At 30.5% G+C, this 26,284-nt stretch overlaps 1 pseudogene; it reads left to right on the top strand.

Moving 5' to 3' along the window:
- Positions 1 to 299: 299 nt before the first annotated feature.
- Positions 300 to 24,920, top strand: LOC116107875 (annotated as a pseudogene).
- Positions 24,921 to 26,284: the final 1,364 nt, after the last annotated feature.

Genomic DNA, 26,284 nt, shown 5'->3' with positions numbered 1-26,284 from the left:
GTGCTTGTTTGGGGTTAGCCGAATTGATTACTTGGGCCATATTGTCTTAGGCGCAGGGGTTGAGCCGAATCCCTCAAAGATTCAAGCCATGGCAAGGTGGTCAACTTCGACCAATGTTCGCCAGTTGAGGGGGTTTTTGGGTTTGATAGGGTATTATCGCCGGTTTGTACATGGGTATGCTCACATTGCAGCACCACTAATGTCCCGCCTACAAAAAGATAAATTTTGCTGAACTATGGAAGCACAACAAGCATTTGACAACCTGAAGTGTGCCATGACTAAGGCACTTGAAGTGTGCCATGACTAAGGCACCTGTACTTGCCTTGCCGAATTTTGCTGAGACTTTAGTGATTGAAACTGATGCCTCTGGGCAAGGTATTGGGGCGGTACTCATGCAGCACAAGCATCCCATTGCCTATTTTAGTAAGAAGTTAACTTCGAGGATGGAACGCACCTCTGTGTATGCCAAGGAATATGTGCAGTACTGAAGCAATTGTGTGCTGGGCCATATTGTTGGGCCAATAATTATCATTTGTAACACAGCAAAGACTCTCGACAACTTCTCACAAGTAGTTCAACCACCGAACAACAAACTATTTGGTTAATTATTGGGATTTGATTTTGTAGTGAGTATAGCGGGGAAAGGACAACATCACATTCCCGATGCCCTTTTGCGCCAATTCGATGATGAACTACTTTCGGTAGAGTAAATTTTTTAGCCTTGTTAGTTCCACTTTTGAAATTTTACAAAAATCTGCGACAGTTTAGCAGAGATGCTCATTGTGCGATCTTACTAGTTGACTTTCATAGCAAGCACATAGGGCTCCTGGTTATAGTCTTCATGATAGATTATGTTTTATCATGGTCATGTGGTGGTTCCAACAGTGGATTTGAGGCAACAAAACTTCTCATGGAGTTCATGCCACACTGGGCAGTCATGGTGGTTACCGAAAACTTAAAACTCTAATTACGGCTTTAAACTTTTGCTGGCGATATGGGCCAAAGACGTCAAGGAATTTCATTCAAGGGTGCATAGTGTGTAATCAGGCCAAGTACCAAGCTTGCTCTCCTGGGGGCCTTCTGACAACCCTTGCCTATACCAGCTCAGATTTGGGAGGAGGTAGATCTTGATTTTACACGGGGTTGCCTTTGTCATCTGGGTTTCGATATCTAGTGGTGGTAGATCGCTTGACCAAATATATACGCATTTTGGACCCTCCGCGTGGGTTTACGGTAGCCAAAGTTGTTACTTTGTTGTCATTTAGTTTAAAACTCCCAACTTACCTAAGACAATTCTCAGTGATTAGGACCCTGTCTTTTGGCACAATTTGGCAAGAATTGTTTCAGCTCAGTGGCACCACCTCTCTCCACAGTAAGCTTATCATCCGCAAATGGACGGCCAAACAGAGGTAAACAAACAGTCCTTGAGTTAATATGCGTACTTTTGATGGACCAGCAGGATAAGTGGTTGGATTCTCCTATAGCAGAATTTACTAGAAACATTCATTCCACACACTCAACCAGAACCACTTTTACTTCTAGTGTATGGCAGGGAGCCTCCGGGGTCTGACCTTATGTGCTGGGTGAATCAAATGTGGATGTAGTAGACTTTGAACTTAGCTCCGTGACCGCATTTTGAAAGAGTTAAGGAAAAAAACTGGGTTGCACTCAGCAACATAGTGGTTAGCCAAGTGACAAATGCCGGCAGACCTATGGAATTTCAAGTGGGTCAGCAGGGTGTACCTGAAATTGCACCCGATCGTCAAATACGATGGTGGCCAGGCTATTCAACTCGAGCCCGGAATACTATGGACCCTTTGCAATTTAAAGCGGGGTGGCAAAGTTGCTTACAAGTTGGCTTTGCCGGAAGGGTCAAAATATAGCTGTATTCTTGTGTCTTTGAGAATCGTGATTCGGCTGTTCGACAGTCACACCCTGCAATTACCTCCTTGGGGTCTACCGAGGACAGCCACCCATCGCTCCCCCGGCGTGCTTGGCCCCAAATTGGTCATGTAAAGGGGTTGATGTGCCCACAACTGTTAGTTCAATGGCAGGGCTTACCACTAGAAGACACTCTTGGGAGGATGTACAGCATTCAAGGTTATAGAGGGAGTTGTCTCAGAACCTTGAGGACAAGGTGAGGGAACAAGGGAGTATTGATAGGAACCAGCAACGAGGAGAGGGTAGGGAGGATGGAGTAGTAGAAAGTTATCCTATAAGGAATCACACAAGCTCCTGCAGGGCAAAGGATTACAGCATGGGGCGTTGAGTAGCAGAGTTATTTTATGTTTTGCATTAGTTTTGGTAATTGATGTTATTATTCCTTATGTGGGGCATTAGTGGATATTAAGACTTTATTATTTAGGGTTATTATATTGCTTCATCATAATAAGAAAGGCATGCAAGTTTTCTCAACTCTCTCAATTGCTTGGAGTACTACTCCATCATACAGAGTGAGTTATCCCATAGGAACTAATGTATGTAGATGCAAAAAACGAGCAACTTTTGTATGGGAAGGGAGCCGTAATTAACTATAGTTACAAAGAAGTAGCAGAATCTTTATTTTGAGGTTGTGAAAAAATTAAAAATTACTAATCTCCTAAAATTGGCCTAATTATTCAATAAAATTCCTACAGGAACCCTTTCAGATTTTACATTTGCTTGAATTGTCCAACATTGTCCATATAGCAAACTCTTAAATGAGATGAAACTCAAACATAACATCCTCACACGAGACCGTCACCGGAATAATTTCTAATTCTTTTGGTGTTTCGGGTTAACAAAAACAGTTGCATCTACTATGAGAGTGAATTTCACTAGGCCGCTTGACAAATTTGTCACTGAATCTTGCTCAACCAAGCCCTCATTGACCAATTGCAACAAAATCTTGCTCCATCAAGCCATGGTAATAGTCTTAAGTGGCCAGCTAGTGGCTTCCATTAAGATTTAAAAAGAAAGGTTCAATCCGCCACGGACGAGATGGTTTTCTCCTTGTAAAAATTGAAACCTGACATCTCGTAAAAAACATCTGAGTGATTGATGATTCGGATTGTGACGGAGAAAGTTATGGTTCCAAATTGGTGTTAACTGAGAAGGAAATATACGAAGGGAGTTATACGGAGTGAATCGACTTAAATGAGGGGGGAAGAAATCTTCCATGTACAAAAATTGCAAAATAGATAAGAATTGAAGCAATTAGCAGCAAGAAGTGCTACAGAGGAAGCTACAAATTACAACAATTTTCTTGCAGCTCAAGGTTTCCAGGTCTATTCGTGTTCGGTTCTGGAGAGTTGGGGTGTGAGGTGGTCATTGCAGGTGGTGGCCGCTGTTGATCGTGGCCAAGAGACTGGTAGCAATGGTTGGGGTTTTTTGGGGGGTTACCACGGAAACCACGACGCCATGGATTAATTGCTAAAAGGAGAAACGAAAGAGATATAAACAATGAAGAGAAGAAAAAGATGGAAATATGAGATTGATGATGAGGAATATGATATATATTATATATATAGATATATTTATATATATATTAGAGTTGCATATAGAAAGATAATTTAAGGATTTCTAATCAGAATAAATTAGGAAAAGAGTCTCAAGCACGTTTGGGTTAAGTAGTTTGATTGGTTCTGTATCCTTAAAAGATTTATTTACTTGGTTATTTATATTATTAGTGAAGTAAATTATTGGATATAACAGTATTTTTTAATTTAATTGAGAGAAATGTTCTTCCAGTTGTCATGCCTTTAGCAATAAAATATATGGAAAGTATCTAATTGGAAGGTATTATGTTGAATGACACGTGAAAGAATAAGAAGGCTTCTGAAAAGAAGTTGCTGAAAATTTCACTGGAATGATTTCTGCGTCAGATTTAGGAAAGAATTGCTCTATCGCCTCAAACATCTTGATTGCTCATGGAACATTTGCAAACTGATTCAGAGAATGTGTTTGTACTGGATACAATTTCTTTAGTGCTGGTAAACTTACCAGATAGATTACAAGAGCAATTTTAGATGCTCAAATACTTTTCTTTAGTGCGTAAAACTACCAGAAGAGCTATCTGTACATCTCCAAACAATTCTTGCCAAAGTATGTTCCTTCAAAATTTGGGGACATTATTCCACCACTAGAGATATCTTCCAAAACTTTTTCAAGTTATCATGAGAAAGAAAAACAAGGAGTTTTCATTCCGTTTTTCTCTAACATTGTAAATCAGAAGAAAACATTGGATTTCTTTATCAATGAGTTTACTTTTCTCTTTTTTAACAACACTCGTTAAAATTATGTGATATAAACATATATAAGTCATGAGAAAGATTTAGGTGAGAAAGAGACATCACATTATTTTTATGTGTCCACTTATAATGTGATTTTAGATGGTTCATTAATTTTATGGCTAATCACAATGACTAAGAAATTAGATCAATATAAAACTAATCCCCCAAAAGCACCCTCAGAACCATAACTAGGGTTTTGCAAATCTCATCAAATTCATGGCCTATGCCGTCGCTTTTCTACGTTCAATCCAACATCACACAGCTTACAGATGCACAGGTAAGTGTAATTTCATCCATTGATCCTTCTGAAATTTCTCAAATTCTATGAAATATTTATTTTTGTTCTTTGGAGTGCTTTGAACTTTTCAGAGAATTATTCTTGGTTAGGTTATTTTATATGGGTTTATGCTAGAAACTTTCTTGTTTATCTTCATTGTTGAATGGTGGCTGGAACATGGTTTCTTTGTTGATGCTGGAGTGTGTTTTGAGCGACTGAAGCTTGGATGGAGCTCAAGCATTTTCCAGGAGTGAACCTGGTGTGAAGAGATCCGTGGTGCAATAAGACATTAGAGATTCAAAATATGGTGTTAAGTGCAAATAGAACAGAGAGTTCTCTTGCTGTAACTAAAATTAACTGCGAACTATATCTTGTAATGTTTGTTGATTAGTGGATTTACTTTTATTTAGATGAAGTCTCTTGGATGTAGGTTAAAAGTGAATTTAGTCGAACCATGTATATGTTGATGTGCTTTACATTTACAGTTTGATTTTTATGATTTGTTGTAAAGTTAACTGTGTTAGAACAACTTGGTAAATCATTCAACTGCATCTTTAAAAATGGGTACTTAAACGTTAAATAGAATTCATCAACTCTAACATTGGACATGCCCAATGAAACAACTGTACAAACGCTACATAATTACATGGAAGAATCCTTTACAAGAGGAGCCTGGACAAAATAAGGCCTAAACAAAACAAAATCAAATTTATCAACAAATGAACAGGAAACCTGCCACAATTTCACCCGGTTGGGATGGCAAACATATTCTCGCATCTCAAGCTTCGTAAAAGCATATAGAACTTCAGAAAAACGTTACCCATAATATGGCTCTTTCTAAAAGCAGCAAACACAAAAACTAAGAGCCAACCCCGCCAATCAAAATGACAAACAGCTTCATAAAAAGAACAGCCTCTTCTAATCGCAAACAGCACAATGGAGGAACTACTGTTGTTGCCCACACCAACAGCCATGGAGTAACAACGACTCCCTTCCAGCATCCCAGAATTAGAGAAAAAACTTACCCGACCTTACTAGATCCTTGGAACTATATTTTTAAAGATGTGATAGAGCTGACATTTACCAATCTGATACCAGAATTGGACTAGTTTATTGTATTATATAAGAGTGTNTGTTTGTTTTCTTGTCAAAATCATTGTGTCCTATGTTTATTGTGCACTAAGAAGATTCATTGTATCTACACATTATATGAGTTAGATTTATATTGGTTAGTTTGGATGGGGGATATGGTATTTGGTTTCAAATAATAAAATATGTTTTTCATTATTATTATTATTATTATTTTTCACTTATTCTCATGAAGATTTTGCAATGATTTAAAGGATTCACGTTATAATTCAATGCAATGAAGGATGCCTGATTTAACAATAAAGTAGGACCAATTACTTCCATTAATATTAGAATAAAAAGATAGCTTGTAAATTATTATTATAATAATATTACTTTTTTAATGTTGGCAAAAATTTGTTATTCTAGTTGTCATCTGATAGATTAATCTCCCAGGACCTTAAAGTTAAGAATTGGATAAACCTTTAGTGGTCATCCCTATTAGCAATTAAGGGGAATCAAACTCAAGATCACTTGAGTAATACACTCAAGAGTCTTCATCGTCCCATCCAGTCATCCAAGAGTTGTTAATTGATAAAATCTTTCACTTTACTTTAATACCCGCAAATATAATGTTTATTGGGTTAGTATTCAGAAACCATTGCATAAAGTAGTAATAATTTAAAAGGATCAATGTTAATGTTATATATTTTATTGACAACCTAGCCAATTTCCTTCTTACGTATTTTAGGTTATTTCAAACCCTTAAGAGATAATGAAATATTGAGCACGCCTACAATTTTTAAAAAGTATCGTATATATTTTATTGACAACCTAAGCATTTTCCTTCTTACGTATTTTAGGTTATTTCAAACCCTTAAGAGATTGTGAAATATTAAGCACGCCTACGTTTTTTTTAAGTATCGTGCATCCTTATCAATTGATATTTGATACTTTTTCAGGGGGACAAATAATAATCCAAAGGAGTATATAATATTTTATAAAGATTAAGGTTCGTTCTATGTTTCACTATTTCTCAATGGGCTCTTCGATAAGCTCATGGGCGGCTTGATCTTATTTTACCATCGAGGAACAAAATATAGATTTCCATCTCTAAGTTTCATTTTAGCATAACTCACTCCATTTTGAGTGTAAAGTGGTGTCAAACCAAAATACCCAACAAACATAACTCTCTTTAAAAAAAAATGTGATTAAGTTGTCAGTAAGTGCTGTCTAAGCTCTAAATTTTTTTTTTTTTTTTTTTTTTCTATTTTCTTCAAAAAAATACTAATTTTATTAAAAAAAATGATATCATTTGTTTGGTTTAAAAATGAAGGGATGAGTAATTTACTCATCTTAATTTTATGCCACTCTCATCAATTCCCTCCAACATTCACATTCTCCAAATCCCATTAAACTTTTTGAAACAAAACTCTTTAATCTTCACCCAAATCAAAATGTTCACTTCTTCAACTTNTTTGCAGCGTTTGTTGGGGATCAAGATGGCTACCTTCAAACTTCACCTAATTTGCCGATGGAGTCCAGAGGATTTTGAACTTTATAGAGAAGGACTTGATGAATCGGATGTTGAATCAGCATAATGGAATGGTTTAGGTTCATGTACAATTTGAAGATTTTACTTCTTTATTCATCTTGAATATGCCTGGAATGTTGTTATGATCCGACAATGATGCAGTCTTTGTACTATGATTTCTTAGTTGTGTTGTGTGTGGGTTTTGATTTCTGTCCACACTATTAGTAGAAGTTTGAAGGTAGTGGCTGGCTGTGGTGGCCAGCTGTCAGCAGTTGGTTGGATAAGTGGGGGTATTTTTATTAATTTATAAACTTTTATTGTGGGGGTATTTTTATTAATTTATAAACTTTTATTGTGGGGGTATTTAGTTGAATTAACAAATGTAGGGGTTAAAATATTTTTGAAAAATGCTTTCCAAAATGTATTAAACACATTTTTAGAATCTCTATCATATTTGATTTAATCTTTTTCCATTTAGAATAGTTTATTCAACTTTTTTTAATTTTCAAATCTCACTTCGTAATAACCATTCAATTATCTTGTAATAATTGTCTAATTTTACTTAACAATAATATTTCAAATAACTAAAATACGTGTTTGTTTCTTTTATCTTATTTGTATTACAAATCAAAATTTATTTATTCTGAAAGTTCTATTTTAAATTATTCAACTATTTTAAAATTTTAAATTCTATTTCGTAATAACCATTCAATTTTAAATAATAATATTTTAAAAATATTGCTTTAAATATCTAAACAAATGTATCAAATGTTTCTGAAAAATGTTTTCAAAAAATGTTTTAAACGTATTTTTAAAATTCTATCATATTTGATTTAATTTTATCCTAGTCAGAATAGTTTTTCAACAAATGCACTTTAAATATTTTTAAAAAGTGTTTTCTAAAAATGTATTACACACATTTTTAGAGACATATCATATTTGATTTAATTTTATCTCATTTAGAATAGTTTTTCATAATATTATATTTTAAATAATATACCTTAAACTTTAAAGTAAAGAAGAGTAAAGTAATGTTTGGGGATTGGGATAATTCTAATATTGGACTATTTTATTCCCGATCTTATGTCTGATGGTTTTCAACAAGGTCAAATTGAATTAATAACCCCAAATTTAATTATGTACATGTGGGATTACACAGGATTGGAATAAAAAACTCTTAAATAAATTATTAATATAACTTAAAAATTGTTATTTGTAATTATTCTAACGTAAATAAATATCTTTTTCATTTTATTTAAAGCATGGTTGTCTAAATTTAATTGTAAATAAAAGTTAAAACACTATTATTAAATAAAGGATAAAAAGTTGTCGACCATTCAATTTATTCCATTGTTTGATTGAGATTCTATTCAATTTATATCAGAAATAATAATTCTTAGTGGTGGAGCTAGCACTGTCCTAGGGTGGGCCATATAAAATTATATATATATTAATGAAAGACTCGACTACTAAAGTCATCACAAATTAAAGGATAAAAAGTTGTCAGCTATTTAATTTATTCTGTTGTTTGATTGAGACTCTATTCAATTTAAACCAGAAATAATAATTCTCAATGGTGGAGCCAGCACTGGTCTAGGGTGGGCCAATGCCCTCCTTGAAATTTTCAAAACAATCTACAAGGTTTTTTAAATTTGCAATTACACCTTAGTCAATTTATATAATTTCTAAATTACTAATCCAATCATTACTAATCCAATCATCAAACCCAAAAACAAGATAAATGCAATATTTAGATTATAAATAAATAAGGTCCATGTCATACGAATTTAATTGAGTTCGTTATATGTAAAAAAATTATAAAGTTTATATTTTTCCCTAAACTTCATGATTTTGTTTTTAATGTAGGAAAAATATCTTGTTACCATAGAGTTCCTCTTCTAATTGATTTGTTTAATTTAGATTATTTTTACAAAATTAGTGTATTATTTGGTTTCGTTATGTAATTTGATTTCTTTTATTTAATGTGTTTAATAATACTGACAATAATCACTTTTTAGACATCAAATTTCATTGAAGTTATTGCTATTGTATAGAATAAAGTTATTAAAACTTCAATATTTATTATTATGCTAAAAAGTTTATTAAGAATTGTTTTTCTCAGATCTATCATGACATCCATGCTTGTGTGAGGCCATAAAGATAGCCAGATCTGGCCGGTCATTTGGGCCATGTCGACGGCTAGATCTGGATGGCCATATGGGCCATGCCGGCAACTAAATCCTACTACTCTGGTGATGGCCGTGACCACCACGAGTCCACAACAACTTCCAATTTTTCTTTTTTTTTAGTTTTTTATTTGTTCTGTTTTTAAATTGTTAAACCTTAGTTGTCTTGTTAAAACAGCTTCCATTAATGAGTGAAAATATTAAATGAAATTGATTGTAAAAAAAAAAAATGTTTGGTGAAAATCCATGGTGATGATGATATAAGGTGGGTTTGCATGTGGCTTTCTCAATGGTATATGGTGGATTTTGTGGTTGTGTGAAAAAAATTTGTTTAATTGTAAAATTCTACGTGGATGATGAAAGAATTTGTGTCGAGTTTACTGATTTAAATGGCGGGTTTAGATGGAAGGAGAATGGGAGATGTTGAATTTAATAATTTTAATTTTATTTTAAGATTATTGGGTAAAAGGGAATATTTTTAAAGTTTTTTTAGGTAAAAATAAATTTTGATAAATTTTCTGAAAATTTCATAACATTTAAAAGGTTTGGGATAATATTTAGATTATTAGTTTTAGTTTCAAGGGTAAAAATGTCTTTTAATAGTTGAACAAAAATTTATTTCAAAAACCAAGGTGCTTAGATAATTATATGAAACACATGGGGGTTAAGGAAATATTTCCCTTTTATTAAAAATTAGAGGAATAAAAATTGTTAGCCGTTCAATTTATTCCATTATTTGATTGAAATTATAAAAGTTGACGAGTGAATAATCAGAAAGTCTTTAGCTGATCTTTCAAATTTATGGTAAACTAAAAGAACAAAAAAGATTAGGCCATCAATTGATTGAGATTGTTAAGACCAAAATAGTAATTGACTTGTGATTTTAAATATCAATTGATATATAAATAAATATAAAAGATTAAAAGATTATAGAGTTCTTTTATGATATATAAATTTAATATTTTAATGTCAAGTAATTAATTCCCTGCATGTGTGTGAGTGAGTGCATATATATTTACAATAAATTGATTTAAATCAATAATTACTGCTATATCATCATCAGTGATCATTTTTTATATAAAAAAAAAAGTTGACCCCTTAATAAAAAAAATTGAAAAATAAACTTTGTTCTTCTATATAGTCTGATTAAAAATAAAAAAATAAAAAAATTAATCGTTTTTGTTTAATATTACTTAATAAATCATTGATTTGACCTTTCAAGTTTGAGGTAAACTAAACAAACAAAAACCATTGACCTATTAATTGATTGAGATTGCTATGACCATATTAAATAGTATTATTGGCCGTCTAATTTACTCTATTAGTTGATTGAGATTCTTTCTTTTGCCCATACAAGATACACATTGTCAAAATATGTATTCACATATCGTTCTCATTCTCTGTCTTTTAATAAAAGACTTGACTATTAATATTTTGCGTAATTTAAACGACAAATTTGCAAGATCTGATATTTCTTTGTTTAATTTGTCAAGATATATTTTCCTCTAATCAAACTCCAAAAAAAATATATATATATATATATAATGAAAGATTTGACTATTAAAGTCATCACAAATTAACAGATAAAAAGTTGTCAGCCATTCAATTTAGTCCGTTGTTTGATTGAGATTTCATTCAATTCAAACTAGAAGTAATAATTCTCAGTGGTGGAGCCAGAACTGGCCTAGGGTGGGCCAGTGCCCTCCCTGAAATTTTCAAATTTGCAATTACGACTTAGTCAATTTGAATAATTTCTAAATTACTAATCCAATCATCAAACCCAAAAACAAGATAAATGCAATAATTAGATTATAAATAAATAAGATCCATGTCATACGAATTTAATTGAATTCGTTATATGTAAAAAAATTATAAAGTTTATATTTTTCCCTAAACTTGATGATTTTGTTTTTAATGTAGGAAAAATATCTTGTTACCATAGAGTTCCTCATCTAATTGATTTGTTTAATTTAGATTATTTTTAGAAAAATAGTGTATTATCTGGGTTTTGTTCTGCAATTTGATTTCTTTTATTTAATGTATTTAATAATACTAACAATAATCACTTTTAAGACATCAAATTTCATTGAGGTTATTGTTATTGTATGGAATAAAGTTATTAAAATTTCAATATTTATGATTATGTTAAAAAATTTATTAAAAAGTTGTTTTTTCTCAGATCTATCATGGCATCCATGCCATTGTGAGGAGATAAAGATAGCCAGATCTAGCCGTCGACATGTGGGCCATGTCGACGGCTAGATCTGGATGGCCATATGGGCCATGCCGGCAACTAAATCCTACTGCTCTGGTGATGGCCATGACCACCACAAGTCCACAACAACTTCCAATTTTTCTTCTTTTAGTTTTTATTTGTTCTATTTTTAAATTGTTAAACCTTAGTTGTCTTGTTAAAGCAGCTTCCATTAATGAGTGAAAATATTACATGAATTTGATTGTTAAAAAAAAAATTGTTTGGTGAAGATCCATGGAGATGATGATATATGGTGGGTTTGCATGTGGCTTTCTCATTGGTATACGGTGGATTTTGTGGTGGTGTGAAAAGAAAAAAAAAAAAAAAAAAAAGTTGACCCCTTAATAAAAAAAATTTAAAAAAACTTGGTTCTTCTATAATAGTTGAATAAAAATAAAAAATAAAAAATTAATCGTTTTTGTTTTATATTACTAATAAATCATGATTTGACCTTTCAAGTTTGAGGAAACAACTAAACAAACAAAAACATTGACTCATTAATTGATGAGATGTATGACCATATTAAATAGTTTATTGGCCGTCTAATACTCTATTAGTTGATTGAGATTCTTTCTTTTTGCCCCATACAGATATCATATGTAAATATTGACATCGTTCTCTTTCCTTTGTCTTTAATTAAAAGCTGAATATTAATATTTTAGTCATCTAAACGAAAATTTGCAGGATCTGATATTTTTGTTTAATTTGTCAAGCTATATTTCCTCTAATCAAACTCCAATAATATATATATATATAAATATATATATATAATCTATATATATATATATATGTATGAAATTTGATTATTAAAGTCATCACAATTAAAGATAAAAAGTTGTCAAGCATTCAATTTATTCCATTGTTGATGAGATTCCATTCAATTTAAACAGAATAATAATTCTCAGTGGTGGAGCACAGCTGGCCTCGGTGGGCCCAATGCCCTCCTAAATTTTTCAAAAGAATCTACAAGGCTGTTTTTAATTTGCAATTAAACCTTAGCCACATAATTTCTAAATTACTAATACCAATCTTCAAACCCAAAAACAAGATGAATGCAATATTTAGATTAAAATAAAAAAGTCCTTGTCATACGAATTTATGAATTCATTATATTAAAAAATTATACAGTTATTTATTTTTCCCTAAAATTGATGATTTTGTTTTTAATGTGGAAAAATATACTTGTTACCATGAGTTCCTTCTAATTGATTTGTTTAATTAGATTACTTTTAGAAAATTAGTATTATCTGGGTGTTTCGTTATGTAATTTGATTTCTTTTATTTAATGTGGTTTTAATAATACGACAATAATCGCTTTTAAACCATCAAATTTCATTGAGTTATTGTTATTGTATGGATAAAGTATTAAAATTTCAATCATTATTATTATGTAAAAATGTTTATAAAAGTTATTTTTCCAGATCTATCATGACACATCCATGCTTGTGTGAGGCCAAAGATAGCCATATTGGCCGGTCATTTAGGCCATGTCGAGGCTAGATGTGGGTGGCCATAGGGCCATGCCAGCAAATAAATCCTACTACTCTGGTGATGTCGTGACACACATATATATATATATATATATATTAATGAAAGACTTGATTACTAAAGTCATCACAAATTAACGGATAAAAAGTTGTCAGCCATTCAATTTAGTCCGTTGTTTGATTGAGATTTCATTCAATTTGAACTAGAAATAATAATTCTCAGTGGTGGAGCCAGCATTGGCCTACGGTGGGCCAATGCCCTCCCTGAAATTTTCAAAAGAATTTACAAGGTTTTTTAAATTTGCAATTACACCTTAGTCAATTTATATAATTTCTAAATTACTAATCCAATCATCAAACCCAAAAACAAGATAAATACAATATTTAGATTATAAATAAATAAGGTCCATGTCATACGAATTTAATTGAATTCGTTATATGCAAAAAAATTATAAAGTTTATATTTTTCCCTAAACTTGATGATTTTGTTTTTAATGTAGGAAAAATATATTGTTACCATAGAGTTCCTCTTCTAATTGATTTGTTTAATTTAGATTACTTTTAGAAAATTAGTGTATTATCTAGGTTTCGTTATGTAATTTGATTTCTTTTATTTAATGTATTTAATAGTACTGACAATAATCACTTTTAAAACATCAAATTTCATTGAGGTTATTGTTATTGTATGGAATAAAGTTATTAAAATTTCAATATTTATGATTATGTTAAAAAGTTTATTAAAAAGTTATTTTTCTCAGATCTATCATGACATCCATGCTTGTGTGAGGCCATAAAGATAGCTAGATCTGGCCGGTCATTTGGGCCATGTCGATGGCTAGATGTGGATGGCCATATGGGCCATGTTGGCAACTAAATCCTACTGCTGTGGTGATGGCCATGACCACCACGAGTCCACAACAACTTCCAATTTTTCTTTTTTAGTTTTTTATTTGTTCTATTTTTAAATTGTTAAACCTTAGTTGTCTTGTTAAAGTAGCTTCCATTAATGAGTGAAAATATTACATGAAATTGATTATTAAAAAGAATTGTTTGAACAAAAATTATTTCAAAAACCAAGGGTTATTAGATAATTATATGAAACACATGGGGGTTAAGGAAATATTTCCCTTTTATTAAAAATTAGAGGAACAGTAATTGTTGGCCGTTCAATTTATTCCATTATTTGATTGAAATTATGAAAGTTGACGAGTGAATAATCAAAAAGTCTTTGGCTGAGCTTTCAAATTTATGGTAAAGTAAAAGAACAAAAAATGTTGGGCCATCAATTGATTGAGATTGTTAAGACCAAAATAGTAATTGACTTGTTATTTTAAATATCAATTGATATATAATAAATATAAAGGATTAAAAGATTATCAAAGTTCTTTTATGATATATAAATTTAATGTTTTAATGTCAAGTAATTAATTCCCTGCATGTGTGTGAGTGAGTGCATATATATTTGCAATAAATTGATTTAAATCAATAATTACTGCCATATCATCATCAGTGATCCTTTTTTATATAAAATTTTTAAAAGCCTAATAATTTCTATTAATATTTTGGAAAATTAGTTAAGAAAAAAATAAACTAAAATTATTGGCCATCCCATTTATTCCAGTGCTTGATTGATGTTGTCATGATTNTTTTTGCAGCGTTTGTTGGGGATCAAGATGGCTACCTTCAAACTTCACCTAATTTGCCGATGGAGTCCCGAGGATTTTGAACTTTATAGAGAAAGACTTGATGAATCGGATGTTGAATCAGCATAATGGAATGGTTTAGGTTCATGTACAATTTGAAGATTTGAAGATTTTGCTGATATGATCCGACAATGATGCAGTCTTTGTACTATGATTCCTTAGTTGTGTTGTGTGTGGGTTTTGAGTTCTGTCCACACTATTAGTAGAAGTTTGAAGGTAGTGGCCGGCGGTGGTGGCCAACTGCTGGCAGTCGGTTGGATAAGTGGGGGTGTTTTTGTTAGTCTATAAACTTTTATTGTGGGGGTGTTTAGCTAAATTAACAAATTCAGGGGTTAAAATATCTTTTAAAAATGTTTTCCAAAAATGTGTTAAACACATTTTTAAAATCCTATTATATTTGATTTAATCTTATCCCTTTCATAATAGTTTATTCAACTATTTTTAATTTTCAAGTCTCACTTCGTAATAACCATTCAACTATCTTGTAATAATCATTTTAACTCTACCTAACAATAATATTTTAAAAATACTATTCCAAATAACTAAAATATATGTTTGCTTTTTTATCCTATTTATATTCCAAATCAAAATTTATCTATTCTCAAAATCTTATTTTAAATTATTCTAACTATTTTAAAATTTTAAATTCTACTTTATAATAATTACTCAATTTTATGTAATAATAATATTTCAAAAATATTACTTTAAATATCTAAACAATTGTACTAAATATTTTTGAAAAATGTTTTCAAAAAATGTATTAAACATATTTTTAAAATTCTATCATATTTGATTTAATCTTATCCTATTTAGAATAGTTTTTCAACAAACGCACCCTAAATATTTATAGAAAATGTTTTCTAATATTGTATTAAACACATTTTTAGAGTTATATTATATTATATTTGATTTAATCTTATCTCATTTAGAATAGTTTCCCGAATATCATATTTCAAATAATATACCTTAAACTTTAAAGTAAAGAAGAGTAAGGTAATGTTTGGGGATTGGGATAAGTCTAAGATTGGACTATTTTATTCCCAATCTTATGTCTGATGGCTTTCAACAGATTGACTTAATAATCCCAAATTTAATTATGTACATGTTTGATTACACAGGAATGGAATAAAAAAGTCAATATAACTTAAAAATTGTTATTTGTAATTATTCTAACGTAAATAAATATCTTTTCCATTTTATTTAAAGTGTGGTTGTCTAAATTTTATTGTAAATAAAAGTTAAAACACTATTATTAAATAAAGGATAAAAAGTTGTCGCCCATTCAATTTATTCCATTGTTTGATTGAGATTACATTCAATTTAAATCAGAAATAATAATTCTTAGTGGTGGAACTAGCATTGTCCTAGGGTGGGCCATATAAAATTATATAATTCAAATATTATATATAATGAAAGAGAGTAAATTTAGTTTTAATGAGATTTAAAATGATATTTTTATAATTTTAAACATTGTATTTAACAAAGAGGACTATTGAGATAGAAAGTAAAGGACCGAATAAAATTCCCACTCTTTATTTTAGGCTTTGCATTTTCACTCATGCAACCAAAGAAAATGGATGTGACCAATATGTCTTAATCTTATAATCTACATATCCTAAGTTTGGGATAGGTAATTATAATTAGACTCATTAATTTTTTAAACATATTTATTAAAAGTTTTAAAATTATTTTATTTTTCTAATTCTCATGTATCATTTAATTTCAAAATTATCATTATTCTTATTTTTACCTAAACGTTTACCTTATGAAGTCAATTCTTATGTTTGTGGCTATAATACCGGAGGTGTTATAAAATAGAAACAAAGAAGATGAAACATAAACCCAATAAATATAAGAAATTAATCCTCTTCAACAATAAACACAACTCATGTTTTAATCAAGTAGTTGTACTCATATTTTATTCATGTAGCAGTTCTCTCTCATATATGTATTCTTCTTTTCATATGTGTATACAATAGGTGGGGCCAGAAATTTTTTATGGGGGAAAAATGTAATATTCAATGAGTTGTAGGGCCAGAAAAAAAGGTTGCATTTACTAGGGCTAAAGGGTTGTATTCAAAAATTGAGGGTGTCCAGAAGGTAAACTAAATCTATGAGAGTGAATTGATATGTTCCTTTTAAATTTCAAAATTTTTGTGGGGCTCCATTAAATTGACGAACACAAGCAAACTTTCGAAAAGTAGCTCCTAGTATCTTACCTAGTTTCTAGCCTCAAATATTTGGAACACTATTGTTAATTTAATATAAGAATTTAAATTGAATTAGTTAATATTCTTTTTATGATTTTGATCGTCAGTTAAACTCGTCAAACTAAATCCCTGAAGCTCAACTGTCTAATAACATTAAGGTTCATTTCTTTCACTTAAATTTGACAATGCAACCAATTTACATAGAATAAGCTATGATTTCATTTTGTTTTAATCATAACTACAAAATTAAAATCTCAAACCTCATTACTTTATTTAGTCTTGATATCTTAAAAAATGTACTCAATTTATAGCGCAAGATGAACAACATTCTATCTTTCTTTGTCACGTTTGTCAAGATTTTGACAATTCAATATTTAGAAACCCTCTAATTACGAAGGTTAAAAAGAGATTCTTTCTTTTGCCCATACAAGATACATATTGTCAAAATATGTATTGACATATCGTTCTCCTTCTCTGTCTTTTACTAAAAGACTCGACTATTAATATTTTGTGTAATTTAAACGACAAATTTGCAAGATCTGATATTTCTTTGTTTAAATATATATTTTCCTCTAATCAAAATTCAACAATATATATATTAATGAAAGACTTTACTACTAAAGTCATCACAAATTAGAACAATACTAGTCTTACAAAGACAAAAACAAAGAGGGCATACAAGGAAAATTGCCACCCTTCATCTTCATGATCTCTTTCTCTCTCTCTCTCTCTCTCTCTCTCTCTCTCTCTCTCTCTCTCTCTCTCTTTCCGTTTTTTCTTTGTTTTTTCCTTCTTGCTGATGTCACTTTGTAGCCCTCTTTGTATTGTTTTTGTAAGGATAACATTTTTTCACAAATTAAAGGATAAAAAGTTGTCAGCCATTCAATTTATTCCATTGTTTGATTGAGATTCCATTCAATTTAAACCATAAATAATAATTCTCTGTGGTGGAGCCAGCAGTGGCCTAGGGTGGGCCAATGCCCTCCCTAAAATTTTCAAAAGAATCTACAAGGTTTTTTAAATTTGCAATTACACCTTAGTCAATTTATATAATTTCTAAATTACTAATCCAATCATCAAACCCAAAAACAAGATAAATGCAATATTTAGATTATAAATCAATAAGGTCCATGTCATACGAATTTAATTGAATTCGTTATATGTAAAAAAAATTATAAAGTTTATATTTTTCCCTAAACTTGATGATTTTGTTTTTAATGTAGGAAAAATATCTTGTTACCATAGAGTTCCTCTTCTAATTGATTTGTTTAATTTAGATTACTTTAAGAAAATCAGTGTATTATCTGGGTTTCGTTATGTAATTTGATTTCTTTTATTTAATGTGTTTAATAATACTGACAATAATCACTTTTAAAACATCAAATTTCATTGAGGTTATTGTTATTGTACGGAATAAAGTTATTAAAATTTCAATATTTATTATTATGTTAAAAAAAAGTTTTTCTTAGATCTATCATGGCATCCATGCTTGTGTGAGGCCATAAAGATCGCCAGATCTAGCCGGTCATTTGGGCCATGTCGCCGGTTAGATTTGGATGGCCATATGGGCCATGCCGACAACTAAATCCCACTGCTCTGGTGATGGCCATGACCAATGTGAGTCCACAACAACTCCCAATTTTTATTTTTTTAGTTTTTTATTTGTTCTATTTTTAAATTGTTAAACCTTAGTTGTCTTGGCTTCCATTTATGAGTGAAAATAATGCATGAAATTGATTGTTAAAAAAAAATTGTTTGGTGAAGATCCATGGTGATGATGATATACGGTGGGTTTGCGTGTGGCTTTCTCAATAGTATATGGTGGGTTTTGTGGTGGTGTGAAAAAAGCTTGTTTAATTGAAAATTCTACGGTGGATGATGAAAGAATTTGTGTTGAGTTTACTGATTTAAATGGCGGGTTTAGATGGAAGGAGAATGGGGGACGTTGAATTTAATAATTTTAATTTGATTTTAAGATTATTGGGTAAAAGGGAATAATTTTAAAGTTTTTTTTAGGTAAAAATAAAATTTCATAAATTTTCTGAAAATTTGATAACATTTAAAAGGTTTGGGATAATATTTAGATTCTTAGTTTTAGTTTCAAGGGCAAGAATGTCTTTTAATAGTTGAACAAAAATTTATTTCAAAAACCAACGGTGCTTAGATAATTATTTGAAACACATGGGGGTCAAGAAATATTTCCCTGTTATTAAAAATTAGAGGAATAAAAATTGTTGGCTGTTCAATTTATTTCATTATTTGATTGAAATTATGAAAGTTTACGAGTGACTAATCAGAAAGTCTTTAGCTGGGCTTTCAAATTTATGGTAAACTAAAAGAATAAAAAAGGTTGGGCCATCAATTGATTGAGATTGTTAAGGCCAAAATAGTAATGGATTTGTGATTTTAAATATCAATTGATATATAAATAAATATAAGGGATTAAAAGATTATCAGAGTTCTTTTATGATATATAAATTTAATGTTTTAATGTCAAGTAATTAATTCCCTGCATGTGTTTGAGTGAGTGCATATACATTTGCAATAAATTGATTTAAATTAATAATTACTGTCATATCATCATTAGTGATCCTTTTTTATATAAAATTTTTAAAAGCCTTATAATTTCTATGAATATTTTGGAAAGTTAGTCAAGCAAAAAACAAACTAAAATTATTGGTCATCCCACTTATTCCACTGATTTATTGATGTTGTCATGAAGAAGTTGACCCTTAATAAAAAAAATTAAAAATTAAAAAATAAACTTTGTTCTTCTTTATGGTCCGATTAAAATAAAAAATAAAAAAATTAGTCGCTTTTGATTGATATTACTTAATAAATCATTGATTTGACCTTTCAAGTTTGAGGTAAACTAAACAAACAAAAACTATTGACCCATTAATTGATTGAGATTGTTATGACCATATTAAATAGTATTATTGGCCGGCTAATTTACTCCATTAGTTTATTGAGATTGTCATGACTAAAAACACTAAAGTTGATAGAGATTTCAAATTTAGTTCTATATAAATCAACACAAAAAGGGGAATAAAGAAAAACTTGAAGCAGAGTGAACAAGCAAATTGATAGGTGTTGAGAGAGAGAATTGTTATAATGGAAAGAGTGTTAATTAAGTTGTCATTTTGGGTTGTATTAGTTTTGGTTCAAACATCTAGGTTCAATAGTTGTTTGGAGAATGAGAGGATTGGTCTGTTAGATTTAAAGTCCTTCTTAAAAGAAGTCAATGATTTTCAAACGAAAAATATTCTTGTTTCATGGGTTGATGATAAAATGTCTAATTATTGTGATTGGGAGGGAGTTCAATGCAACGCCACTACTGGACATGTCATCAAACTTTCCCTTAATGATACAATACAATTTAGTGAATATTACTCTCTTGATAGACTTCCAACTCTAAATTTGTCATTGTTTCATCCTTTTGAAGAGTTGAAAAGTCTTAATTTATCTTACAATTACTTTGAAGGTTGGCATGAGAATAAAGGTATGTATATTATTTAAGTAATTAGCTTAAAATATATGCTCCAATTAAATTACTTTTGCAACAGTCTAGCAATATATATTTATTTATTTTTAAAACTTTTTTCATAGTTTACATTTAGTATATGGGCCATACAAAAAATTTATGTCATTGTTGACACCCTTAATTAAATTACAAAACATGCTTATTAATTTGTTAATTAATTGTAAAAGTACTGTTTTGATGTATAAAAATAGATTAAATAAGGATATGCAGATGTTAGGGAGCTCATATAGTTATTGATGCAGTAATGTGTTTTTCTTGAAAATTGACTAAATGTTGAGTAAATAATAAATATCTTGAGTCAATACTGTATTGACATTACCTTTACAGAATATGATGGCTTCAGGTGTTTGAAACAACTCAAGATCTTGGATTTAGTCAATTACATTCAACACCACTCTTTTACATACTTGAATAACCTAAACTGTCACTTACCAATTTGATCTTGTTAATAATATGGGAGAAGGTTTGAAATCAGCCAAACACAGGATATTTGTTTTAAGTATTATTCTTAATTTATTATTAATCTTAATTTTTTTCTTATTTTAAAAAAAAAAAACTCTTTTTTAGTTGAGGTATAAACTTAGGGGCTGTTTTTTTTTTCTTTTTTTCTTCCAACACAAAAAACTAGTAATTATTAGATATAATGTATTTTTAAACTAATGATGTTTAAATTTATACAACCTATATTAATATATTAATAATTAATATTATAGAAAAGAATTTAAGTGATTAAAAACAAAAGAGTATATTTTTTTTCTAATTATGGTGGTATTAATAGATTTATAAAGAAAAATAAAAGAAATAATATTACAATTTGTTCAATTTTTGTTGGGGTAAAAATTACTGTTCGAGATTGTAAAGTTTTAACCATTTATCATAATTACCATCTTTTTTATCACTACTTCTGAAATTTTTGAGAATAAATAATATTTTGTCTTTCAATTATGATTCCTATATAGATTTTTAACTCCTATATCTTTTTTTGTGGTGTGTGTCAGGTTAGCAAAATTGAAAAACTTGAAAAGATTGGATTTAAGTTTTAATCATATAATGAATCTGATCAACGTCTACCTATGTCCCATGAAGCAATTTTTATTTTTATTTTTAATTATTCAAATTAAAAATTTAAATAATTGGTATATAGAAATTCACCTTGATATTAGACGATTTTCCTTGCATAATTTTAATCACTTTTCATTGGAGATATATTTTTTAAAATAGTTTATTATAATTTATGATATGGAATGGGTTCATTTTCCTAACTTATTGTTAAGTGATAAAATTTAGTGTTTGATGGCATAGAATAATGTGACAATTTTTAGTAAATGATATGATGATTATATAGTGACAATATCAGAAAGATAATACTACTCACTATTATAGACTAAAATTCTAATGTTTCTGTGGGATCGTGCCCAAAAATTTTAATTTTAAAATTAACGTTGTATATCTAAACGAGAATATTTACTTAAAATCAGTTTCCTTTGCTCTAGACAATTTTCCTGCAATCTGCTTTTACAATTAATCGATACTAAATCTTTTATTGTTTGGACAGGTTTAGCAAAAGTTTTTTGACCCCAACAAACTAAAAGTTATTAAATCCCAGTGGGGAATCAGTATCAACTATATCTCTATTCAACACCTACGGAATATGCAATATATCTATTAAATTTTTGAACACACTCTTGCAATATGACAACTATAGAATAAAAAAAATGAAATTTTCAACTTTAAATCAATGGTTCTCTCTTGGCACCAGCAGGTAAAAATGTTGTTTCGAAACACTGTCGGAACGAGTTCGGATTTGCGTTTGGTAAGGAATGATGCGTGCTCTCTAACATTGCTAGGTAACAATAACTACAACCATCAAAATATTAAGTTACAATCATCTTCTCAAATTGCTTCAATAATTATATTTAGATATTACCTTAATTTTTTAATTTTTTTTCTTCTGTATTTTCTACCTACATTTCAAATTCTATTTCTTCTTTGGTTTTGCTTTTGTTTTTATTTGTGCAGGTTTAGCAAATTTGACAAACTTGAAAAGCTTGGATCTAAGTGATAATCAAATCAACACTTCTCTAGCAAGTTTAGGTATGTAACATATTAGGTGTGCTATACATATCACACTTGAAAAAAAAGTATAATTACAAGTACTCTTGCACAAAATTAAAAATTAAATAGATAGCATTACAAACATATCAGTTAATTTATTAAAAAGATTTTCTATAAGTAGTTTAGTAGTATGGTACTGCTATACAAAGATTAAAATATTATCATTCGCATGATTACTTCACTGTCTTATTTTCTCATCCAATTGTCTCTTAGTGCAGGTTTACAAAATCTAAAAAACTTGGAAGAGTTGAATATGGCATATAATGGAATGAGCGGTTCTCTTACTTCGCTAGGTAACATTAATGACAACCGATATTTGTCAAAGTTTTAGATCAAAAATTTTAAAGTTACAGTCATCTGGTATCAACTATTTTAATAATTTTATCCATTGCTTTAACACTTTGAAACCCTTAATTTAAATATGTAATACTTAAATTCCAATGTTGAAACTTTTTATAACAACTTAACCTTTTGAGTCTCAAGTGGTTCTCTAATAAATTAGATCAAAATACTTGCAGTTTCAATTGTAGCATTCAATTTATCTTTGAATACACATATGTAATTATCTTACTTTTTCTATCTGATTTTAAAATTTTAGTTATCTTTATTGGTACAAGATTAGAAAATTTAACAACCTTGGAGATATTGGATCTAAGATATAATAGCATAAGTAGCGATCTAACAAAATCGTGTTTTGTATATTTCATAACATGTACTTTGATGGTTTATTTTTTGGATCAACAGATTTTTTTTTTTTTTTTTTTTAAGAAAATGTGAGGAAATATGAAAAAATATTTTAAATTATAGAGCTCCTCACAGTATTTTCTATGGATGTTACAGAACAATGAGATTTAAAATATAGAACTAGAATATAGAAATTAAATAGGACTATCTTTTCCAAATATATCAAATTAATGTTTTCCAATAATTAAAATTAAAAAAAGTTAATTTTCCAGTACAATTTTAATTAATTTGACTTTTACCAGTTTAAATAAGTATATCCAAGTTATTTACCTGTGTTCTAAATTGGTCTCATTTTAATTTTTCATTTCTCTTAGGTTTATCAAATTTGGAAAGGTTGAAAGTGTTGTATTATTAATTTCCTAATTCTATTTCTTTAATACATTGTTTTAGATAGATATGTTGAGTATTACGTTCCCTTCTTGTTGAAGGGTTTTTCACGTGATGTTGCTTTAAAGTTTGGTAAAGAGTTGCATGTCATGTGGTGAAATTGGGTTGGTAATGTGTTTGTGCAAAATGCGTGATTAATGTGTATTCTTTGTGTGGTGAGACTGAGTGGCCGAGGGATTTTTGATATGAGTTGTAAAGAGGATGCGGTTACGTGGAATGCATGTTTCAGGGATAATAGAATGAAGAGGTATGAGGATACCAGGAAGCTTTTTGGTGAGATGGAGATGAAAGGAGTGTTATCTACTTCAGTTACCTTTGTTTTGGTGGTACAGCTGTGCTAAATTGAAGGATCTAGAGTTGGAAAAGGGGTACATAGGTATGTTAAAGAGTGTAACATTGAACCAATTTGATATTGGAAAATGCTTTGATTGATATGTATGCAGCTTGTGGAGAAATGGTTTGCACTTGAGATTTTGGAATGAGAAAAATGAGATGTAATTTCTTGGACTGGTATTGTTTCGGGATTTTTGAATAGAGGACAAGTGATTTAGCTCGGGAATTTTTTTGATATGACATAAAAGATTATGTCATGGACAGCCATGATGATGGGTATCTTCGAGTGAATAGGTTCAAAGAGGTTTAACTCTTTTCCGTGAGATGCAAACCTCAAATATAGACCTGATGAGTTCACCATGGTCAGCATTCTTTCAGCTTGTGCTCATCTAGGGGCATTAGAATTAGGAGAATGGATAAAGACTTACATTGACAAATATAGAGTGGAAAAATGATACATTTGTGGGGAAGCTTTGATTGACATGTACTGTAAATGTGGAAATGTCGAGAAAGCACGAAGCATATTTAGAGAGATCCTTCGAAAGGACAAATTTACATGGACGGCCATGATTGTGGTCTTGCCATTAATGGACATGGTCAAGAAGCTCTTGATATGTTCTCTGAAATGCTTAGAGCTTCAATAACACCAGATGAAGTAACTTATGTTGGTGTCCTTTGTGCCGTACTCACACTGGCATGGTAGATGAAGGAAGAAAGTATTTCTGGCAGACCAGCCAACACAGTATTGAGCCTAATTTAACACATTATGGAGCATGGTTGATCTTCTTGGCCGAGCTGGGCGTCTAAAAGAAGTCTGGAAGTTATTAAGAATATGCAATGAAACCAAATTCAATGTCTGGGGAGCTCTCTGGTGCATGTAGAGTTCACAAAGATGCAGAAATGGCTGAAATGGCAGAAAGCAGATTCTTGAGTTAGATCCTGATAATGGAGCTGTTTATGTTCTGCTGTGTAATATATACGCTGCTTGAATAGATAGATAATCTGGTGAAGTTAGACAATGAGTTGATAGAGGAATCAGAAAACCCCTGGCTGCAGTTTGATAGAGATGAATGTGTTGTCCATGAATTTGTTGCCGGGGACCGTCACATCCTGAAACGAGAGAAATTACTTGAAGTTGGAAAAAAGACAGTGACTTGAAATTTGTTGGGTATTTGCCTGATACTTCGGAGGTGTTCTTGATATAGGGGAGAAGAAAAAGAGAGTGCTGTTTATCGGCATAGTGAGAAGTTGGCTATGGCATTGGGCTGATCAATCAGAACCTGGGGCCGAATAGAATTGTGAGAGCATAGAATGTGCGTGGACTGTACCGTGTGGCGAAATTGGTTCTCGAAAGTGTATGATAGAGAAGTGAGTCGGGATAAAACTCATTCCATCATTTCAGGGATGGATCAGTCATGTAAAGTATTGGTGAGTTGATAGGTTTGATTCTCATATTTGATAATTAATGTTATTACTTCTTCCTCCTAGAGCCTTTGATGCCAGAAGTACATAATCAGGTTTTGCATGTGTAGTAGAATCATCTCAAACTTTCATAACTTGCTGGATTATAGTTTATACTATAGAATTCATGTGCAATACAAATTTGAAAATGGCAACGGCAGCATTTTTCAATATTTTCTGATTTTGTTGACGGCGAACTTTTTGATAACTAAACACATATGAGCACGCCACATTCATTCTGCATCAAGAAGAAGTAAATTTTTGGACGAAGTTTGCAAATTTTTATCATTGAAAACATATTATCAACCATTGAGAAGAAGTTGAAGGTAGGTGTAGTAAGAGCAGAGGGAGGATTCGATGAGATCATCTTCAAGTATTACCCAGAAACTTGCGTATTGAAGAAAAATATATCCAGATTCTTAGGGAGAAGTGACTTTCTTAATGAAATCTTTTAAGTAATTCATTTTCCATTGACCCGATTCTATATTTACCGATTAATGTATTACTTGCCTTGGCAATCCGATGTTTTTGTCACACAACATCACAATCCCTTGCAAAACACATCAGGACCTCAATCTCAAATAAATTAATGCAAACTAACGACTCAATCAAATAATTAATGCAAACTAACACTTCTTTTGAATCTGACTTGCTTCGAATTATACCCACCACACACGTTAAATGATAGGCATTTAATGAAGAAACAGTGC

The sequence above is a fragment of the Pistacia vera genome, unplaced genomic scaffold, assembly GCF_008641045.1.
Source record: "Pistacia vera cultivar Batoury unplaced genomic scaffold, PisVer_v2 Contig549, whole genome shotgun sequence".
Classification (NCBI taxonomy): domain Eukaryota; kingdom Viridiplantae; phylum Streptophyta; class Magnoliopsida; order Sapindales; family Anacardiaceae; genus Pistacia; species Pistacia vera.
This window is presented reverse-complemented; position numbering and strand designations above follow the sequence as displayed.